Below are 8,606 nucleotides of genomic sequence, written 5' to 3' on the forward strand. Positions count from 1 at the left end.
AAAGTCTTTGGTTTCTCTTGGAGAAGAAGCAAGGGTTAAGATGTGCTCACCTCTGCCCTGTGAACCCACTCCTTATGATCAATTTGCCAAGCAAAGGATGGACATTGTTCTGCAGTAATGCACTCTTAGCAGAGTTTTTAAGGTATCCGAAAATTAGAAAGTGCTTATTTAAACTACAGTCCACACTTTTATTATTGTATAATCCTTTTGTGTTTTTTTTTTTCTTTTCTTTGTTTTCAATTAAAACCAGCCAGGATTTAAGTTTTTGCTTTTCACTAAAATAAAAGTAATTTGCAAAGATAATACACTGTTGTGGGAACGGAGGAACCTTTCAGCTGATCACTAGAAGCAGCAAATATTTACCAGCTGGCTCTGATGATGAATTGGAGACTGATGTGGAGAGCATAGTCGTCCTGCCTACAGCTCTGCTGACTTCATCAAATCAGACCATCTTCATTTTACAGCTATTTTTTCTCTTAAATGTAATATTCCTGGGAAAAAGGAAATTGTCTTCTGAAGCTTGCACTTTCGCATAGTTTATTTAAAAGAACTTCTGCCTGGCTGCTCTCAAGGATTCATGTAGGTCATTCAAGCTCCAGTCTGACCAGCCACCTCAGGTTCCCTGCTCCAGACTTCTTCCTGCTACAGAAAAGTTGCACACACAAAGCCATTCCCAGCATAAATCCTCTGCTAAGTTCACAGCTCAGTCAAAGTCATGCATCACAGGGAGGTGTATGAGTTGTTGCCCACCTTCTCCTTTCACCAAACTGGAGAAAACGGAAAGGAAAATGAATGGAGACTACGTCAACGAGGGGCTGATGCTAGCAGAAGTGCTACTACCCCGTGCTGGAGGTGACATCCCTGCGTGTGTGCTGCTGAGGATGCTCCATGACACACGCTGAACGGATCAAGGCAGATTACCAAAAGCTTCATATTTAACTTCAGCTCATTCTGATGAAGCTGATTAGGGAGCAACCACACAAGCCAACAGCAGGCAGGTCTGCAGGGATAGTGACCCTGGGCAGCGAGAGTGAGTGTAGGAATGTAACCTCTTCAACTAAGGGATGCATGTTGGCAGCAGCCCCTTGACTTACTTGTGTCTTTATTGCCTTTCCAACCACCTTGTCTCAAAAAAAGAAATGCTTAAAATTGGCTCCGTTGCAAATAATAATGAAGTGATGGCGTGGCACGGAGCAGCGGATCTACCTAGAATAGTAACAACTGAGGAGAAATTGGTAGCAAACCCCACTGATTAATCCTCTTTCCCTTCACTGTCTGTTATTATTTTGATAGTCACATTTGAAGACATCAAGGGAAAGAAGGACCCTCCAAGCAGCTGCTCAGCTGCAGCCAGTGTGATGGGAGCCAAGAGAGAACCTGCCCCTGTGACTGCTCCCAGCTCTGCTGCTGGAGCTTTAGGTGGGCAAAGGTGACCCTTTGTGTCACCTCACGCCCTTGCCCCTTGTCTAGTCCATGCACATCTCCTGGTGGAGCCCTGCAGGCGAGGGGGCTTTGTCTGCGAGCGCCGCAGAAGCAACCTTAACATAGATAAAAGTAGGAATAGGGAAAAAAAAAAAAGCCACTGCAATTGAGCAGTGGGTGACACTGCGAGAGGAAGAAAAAGCCTCAAACTTTAAAGGCAGTGTTAAAACAGGGCATGCAGAAAGTGAAGTCAATTAGGCAAAAGAATCGTTTGCTGACGGAGGTCGCCGGGCTGAATTCCTATAAGGATTCATGAATCGACTAAAAATACCCTTGGGATGGTTTGAGCACGGACTGAGTTACTGAAGGGCAATGCCCCAGATGACCCAGGAGACCCTTTCCAATCCTACAATATAAACAATGACGCTATTAACATTTGTACTAAGTACCTGCTTGGTTGGGCTCCTCGGCTGCCACCGCAGCGCTTCGGCTGCCACCCAGAGCAGGAGGGGAGGCTGCGAGATGTGCTTTGCTCCCTACCTAGCTTGAGGAACGTCCTTTAGGTCCCAAGCAATTGCTCTAGTTTTTCATCTCTAAACCCACCCCTGCAGACAGGGACTCACAGAGAACCCTAGCGACAGTGGTAGGAGCAGTGAAAGGCCAAAAAGGTCAGCGGAAAAGCCTGATGGAAACCCTGCAGAGCTGAAAAGAACAACAACGGGAAGGCTGGAGAAAATCACTCGCAAGAGAAGAGACCCAGGGCACAGAGACCTTAATGGCCGCGTAATGCTGAGGAGGTACTTGCTGTGGACAAAGGACAATCAAAGGAATTTGCAGGCGTGTATTTTAATCGTAGACACAAAGCCAACTACATCTGAGGCAACCAAAAATATCCAGATGGAGTTTGGATACCACATCAAGAAAAGCAGCAGGATGGTGGGACCCACCAAGATGCTCCAGGTGGCCTTTGCTGTTGGGGTGCATCACCTCACTAGGAAGGAGTTATCAGTATACAGACTCACTCAGACGAGGGACCGGGTGAGGAGTGTTGTATTGACTGTGGCAGGGGAAAAACCTTTTTGTTATTAACTATTTCTCTTCCCCTTAACATCCCTGATGACTAAACCTGACTGAAACAACACCCACGGTGCCACCATTGGGCAATGTCCTGGGAGGTGACAGTACCTCGTGTAGGTGTTCTGGTCTGGGTTTAATGCAAAGGCAAACCTGCAGCCCTAAATCTCTAACTTGTAATTCAGGTACTGAGGATAAAAATGAAAACAAGGTTAGATAAAAACATCCACTATCAAAACTTAATTGTGCATCCACAGGCTGAGGCTCATTATTCATCCTCCAACCTGGAAACAAATTAGTCTAATGAAGCCATGAGTTAAATCAGAGAAAAGATGTAAAGGCTGGGGAATATTTGTGTCTGTTGTCAAGTGTCAAAACCAGCGCTGAGCTCTGGGTACTACTTTGTCACCAGAATCAGATGTCTCCTCCATGTAGTGGCACACCCAGGACCTGGGTTTTGCTAAGAGCAGGTTGCAGTTGCTTGGAAATGGGAATGTGAAGGTGTTACAGAGACCCGTGAGAGGTAGGGGCTCAGTGGGGGTTCACCAAAACCAGAGGTGGTCAGAGGCCGTGGATCTAAAGAACCCCAAACACCAGTGTCAGCTGCCACTGAGTCAGCCCAGCTCGAGGGACATATTTAGCCCCAGCACCAGTTCCGTGGTGAAAGCCAGCAGAGCCCCACAGAGAGTCTGGTTCCAGCGACCTGCAGGAAATGTGGAACCAAACCCCAGGGACTGGGAAGAAAAGAAACTGATAACTACATTGGGATGGCAGCTCTCCCTGGGTTTATTGCGCAAGTGTTTAAGAAGCTGAAGACTATAATTAGACTGCCCGAGAACGTATAATCACAGCAAGGAAGGCCTTTTGCCCTGCTCCTTCCCTGCAGAATTTGAGGAGAAATGAAATTACATCATAGGAAAAGGACTTGATAGGCATTTAATCCTGTACTCTCCGCTGCACCGCCCAGCACCGTTTGGATTCGGACCGGTTGCTTTGGCCACCTATAAATGTTACCCATAAGCTGTAACTCCTGGCACAAGTGGGAGAAGCCGGAGTCTGGGGACAGTTTAGAGGCTCGCCTGACACACGCCACAGCCAGCCTGGTGACAGATAGCCCCGGCCCGAGCTCTGCAGCAGAGCGCAAAAGGTTCAAGTGACCTGGTAAAGACTGTGCCAGTACCAGAGAACAAGTCCCCAAAGGCCCCCGCTGAGCCATTCTCACCGCTTTATTCTCTCATTCCCATCCTAATGTGCTTAACTATAAATGACCCCTTTATTTTTTATATCTCCATTTCATTTTTCCCCTTCTTCCAAGGAAGCAGTAAAACAGGGAAGCCGAGAAGCAGAGCTCTTATTGTAAACCGAGTGCCAACACAGAGCAGTGCTGGGGACCTCGCAGCTCACGTTGAACATTTGTATCACCACAAGGAGCCTCTGGGCTTCTCCTCTGAGATCCTGGCCCTGATCCTACTTCCAAATCTCCCGAAGAAGCCTATTGGGATCACTCTGGACTGAGGGCCCTGACATTCACTGGGTGAACTTGGCATTATTTTATCTCCAGTTTTGCTGGGTGTTTTATTCCATGCTGTCCAGGGATTCATCACAAGGATGGCAGATTGGGGGTGAAGGTAAGCAGAGCCCCTCAAACACAGCCCCTTCGTTATGCTCTCTGCCTCCGATATGCAGAAGATGCTCAGCCACCCTGGGCAGAAGGACAACAGCTTGCTGTTTATTAGTATAATTTTTAAAGTTGCCTCATTGTATTTATTTGCTGTGTGGTTAAACATTTATTATTTATATTTAATTTTCCCGGATTCAGAGGGGCACCACGAGTGGCTGAGTGTCTGCAGATTCAGTGCAGCTCCTTCACACACTTATTTATGTAACCTTGGCCTCCCCCACGGGGCTCCCGTTTCACTATGTGCCATCGGCCTCTTAATTGGCCTCACAGATCACGCCTTCCCCTTCGGCTCACCCAGGTCCCCGCAACTCGTAATTTCTGAGATATTAAATGTGCTTGAAACAAAAGAGTTCAGTGAATTAAAGCCAGGAAGTTTCCTATCTCTCCTAAACCTTCGCTTTCAATTCCCTTTCCAGGGTGATGACCAAATTGGGGTCATCCCGGTTGGTCTGTAGGGTTGGGAGAAGGACCAGGCTGTGTCCTGGGCAGGAAAAGGACATGGTCTGGCCAATGGCATGCCTGGCTTCACACCCAGCCTTGTCTTCTTGATAAGAGTATTTGGCACTAATTTGACTCCAAGCAGCTAATTAACCTATGGGGATGTATGGAAGCTCTTCTAGCTATGAGATACTACAACAGAGGCAGGACTCTTTCCATGGGACCTCTTCTGCACAGCCAGTCCAGCTCCCTTGGATGCACAGCGCATGGTGGGATGGGGGAGAGCCATCCTCTGCCTCTGAGCCACCCCCAAGCCACCTCTCCCTGGTTCCTAGCAGTGCTCTCTCCCTCAGAGCTCTAAATGTGCAATTTTCAGAGCCAGCAAGATCAGGAACTTCCATTGACACTTCCTGAGATGTAAAACCATGTCAAAGTGATGGCTTTGGATATTCCTTTTGTGACACGTCCTCCTGCCCATGCACCTTGAGCACTGAGGGACACACCTGACCCCAAGATGCTGCATTTCACTTTCAGCCACCAGCTATGGTGCTTCATGAACAAACCATCCAGGAGTTTCATCCAAACACAGCAGAAAATGCACTTAGAGCTCTTAAACTTGATTTTAGACAACACCGATCCTGTAGCAAGGAGTTCCACGTGTCAGCAATAACACAGCGAGAATTCAACCACGTGAGGTTTTCACCAGGGTAACTAAATCTCCAAGGTGAAGGGAGCTGGTACCCCTGGCACATTTCTACCCAGTTGCCAGCTCTTTGGGGTTAAAAAGAAGCTTCACTCCCGTAGGCAGAACTATTTCAACATGAATAGTTTTATACCTTCTCCTTAAATATATCACAAGTTACTCTTGGAGATAGAGTTTGAGAGTAAACATTGTTATGCCGGAGCTGTCATCTGTGAGTAATCACAGACCTAATTGAAGCTGGCCAGCCTATTAAATAAACATTCAGCGTAAACGAGGGAGCAAAGAAATACCCTTTAGTTTAGTAATAGTTGAAATGATGGAAACTGGGTTGGAGTAGCAGGAGTGCCAGGGAGGGATGTTTCCCCTGGCAGCATCGCGAGGGAGCGCAAGGAGAGAGCTTCCTTGGGGCAAGGTTCCATGCTTTCCACGGCAGGCCTGGATTTGGGGGCAAAGAGACTGCGGTCTCAAGGAATCTGGCTTTATTGCATCTGGGGAAACATGACTTCCTACCACCTCCTGTTAATAGCTGGGTTAATACTCGCAAAACAGCCTAACAGAAGTCATCCTCCCAGCATCAAATACTGCGTAATCGCCCCACAGAAATGGGCAATGATACTATATCACAGCGTTTCTTGTCTTCCTTGGGGAACCACCTAGTACTCCTTGTTGTCTGCCCGTTTTGCCTTGTCCTTGGGAATTTCACGTATAGCAAAGTCTACTGCTCTCAAGAGCAAGCTGGCAGCTCCCACAGCTTGCTGAAGCACCACAGGTGGCACCAAGGCACGTGGGCATCTGAGGCTGTGCTCGGGGGCAGGGAACGCAAAATAGGCAAACTTTAACCCCACCAAATCTCGCAGCATCCTGCCCCTCCTTGTCCTCTCACCAGATGTTGCACGGGTGTGTGTGAGTGGCGCTGCCTCTTTGGGAGGTGGTGAGAAGAAGATGATGTGCCCAAGTGACATGCTCGATTTCCCTCAAAGATAGTGCAGCCACAACATTTTTCCTGCTGATGGTGTCCATGTGTCTCTCCCTTTTCACTGGAGCTCTGTTAGACACCAGGATGTGGTACGAGTGTGTGTGCACCTTCTGTTCCTCAAGCCATCCCTGCCTTTCTAGGGAGGATGAGGTGCCTGGCCTTCCGTGGTTAGTTTAAGAAAAACACTCTCCCAGTGATCAGTCCTTGTATGAAGTAGATGTATGGTTTCAATTCTGTCCTTGAGCCATGGATCATTTAATGTTGTCAACACATATACATCCTTCTCAAATATCCCACTGAGAATTTCTAGGGACTGTAGGCAGCTTAAAGCTAGCGTTACAGCAGCAGCTTCATATTTGCTTTCAGATCCACGTGCATTTTTTAATACTGAAGCTTGCATAATTGCTGCTGAATTTCTAAGCAACTTCTTCAAAGGGACAGAGGTGCCTTAGCAGTAGGAGGACTGATGGCAGAGCCGGAACCAGGCCTGTTGTTTGCTTACGCTTTCCCAGCAGCTGCTCAGAAATGGTGTTTGAGGAGCCCTGAAGAAGGGATAGGTTGGGACCTTCCAGCTCGGCATGTGTTTGAATTGTGGGATGGCTGGGATGCACTTGCCAAACAGCCTCGGATGCCGGGTACCCGCACAGAAAGCGTTTGAGCACTGCACATGCCTTGCCAGGAGAGATTGCACTGACAGTCTGCTTTGAAAAGAGGGATACAGCACTGCCTGCCTTTGCGGGTTTAGTTGGTGGTTTGGGGTCTTTTTATAGAATCATAGAATAGTTTGGGTTGGAAGGGACCTTAAAGATCATCCAGTTCCAACCCCTCTGCCATGGGCAGGGACACCTCCCACTGGATCAGAGGCTCCAAGGCCCATCCAACCTGGCCTTGAACACCTCCAGGGATGGGGCAGCCACAACTTCCCTGGGCAACCCGTGCCAGTGCCTCACCACTCTCATGGTGAAGAAATTCTTCCTTATGTCCAGTCTAAATCTGCCCCTCTCCAGTTTATACCCATTCCCCCTCGTCCTATCCCCACAAGCCTTCATGAACAGACCCTCTCCAGCTTTCCTGTAGCCCCTTCAGGTACTGGAAGGTCGCTATAAGATCTCTGAGCCTTCTCTTCTCCAGGCTGAACAACCCCAACTCTCTCAGCCTGTCCTCATAGGGAAGGTGCTCCAGCCCTCTGAGCATCTTTGTAGCCCTCCTCTGGACCCGTTCCAACAGCTCCATCTCCTTCTTACATTGAGGATTCCAGAACTGGACACAGTGTTCCAGCTGAGGTCTCACAATGGAGGAATAGAGGGGCAGAATCACTTCCCTCTCCCTGCTGGCCACACTTCTTTTGATGCAGCCCAGGACACGGTTGTCCTTCTGGGCTGCGAGCGCATCTTGCTGGTTCATGTCACGCTTCTCATTGACCAGCACTCCCTGGCTGTGCCATCAGCATCAGGCCTTGGTGCTGCAGGGCTCTGGGAGGCAGCTCCTTTCTTCCCCTGAGGAAGAACCTTTCCAGGGGTGACACCAGCCTGAGACACGACTCCGTACTGAGGGAACTGTCCCCTCTCCATCCCCTGGCTGCCACGGTGTCCTGCACAGCATCTCCTCAAAGGCACCTGGTCAGCCAAAGTCCATTTACTGTGTCCATGTATTTATTATATTGGAGCTCAGGGTAATTACTTTACAACCCTGAACATTAAATGTAATTTGCCTTATTCTGGTAGGTCTAAATGTTTATGAATTTTATCTGATGCTTGCTCCCTTCAATTATCTGCCATCAGAAAAAGTTCAGTTGCTCCAAAAATATCAGTTTGCCAGAGGTTGCAATACATTTCCTCTCCCCCTCTGTAATTTACAAACTTACATTCTATGATTAGAAAGAAAAATGGCTAATAGGAGAAATATTCATGCAAAATCGATACTGAATAAGATGCTGCCACCTTTTGGCTTAACCTAATTCTACATGTAGGGCCAAATTCATCCCTGGTGTAACTGCTTTGCTGGGAGAGGAGCTACAGCCACCCTGGGGCTTGCTGGGAGCGATGGGGAGGTGAAGCACAATCTGTGGGGCTCAGCCCGTGGCTGTGAACAGGGAAGATGATGCTGTGGGAGCATCAGGCTCCTGTAACAAGAAATCTCCCATAGCTGTACTTCTGCAACAGAAGTTTCCCTCTTGCACATCCAGAGCCAAAGTGGAGGTTCCCAGCAGGTTTTGCTCTCCCTCCAGCCGACCAGGAATCTGGTCTTGGAGCTGTGTCCTGGGCACAGGGACCAGCACTGGGCTGTGGGGTTATGTCCGTGCTGATGTGCTG

This window comes from Cuculus canorus, chromosome 15 (assembly GCF_017976375.1).
Source record: "Cuculus canorus isolate bCucCan1 chromosome 15, bCucCan1.pri, whole genome shotgun sequence".
In the NCBI taxonomy this organism is placed as follows: domain Eukaryota; kingdom Metazoa; phylum Chordata; class Aves; order Cuculiformes; family Cuculidae; genus Cuculus; species Cuculus canorus.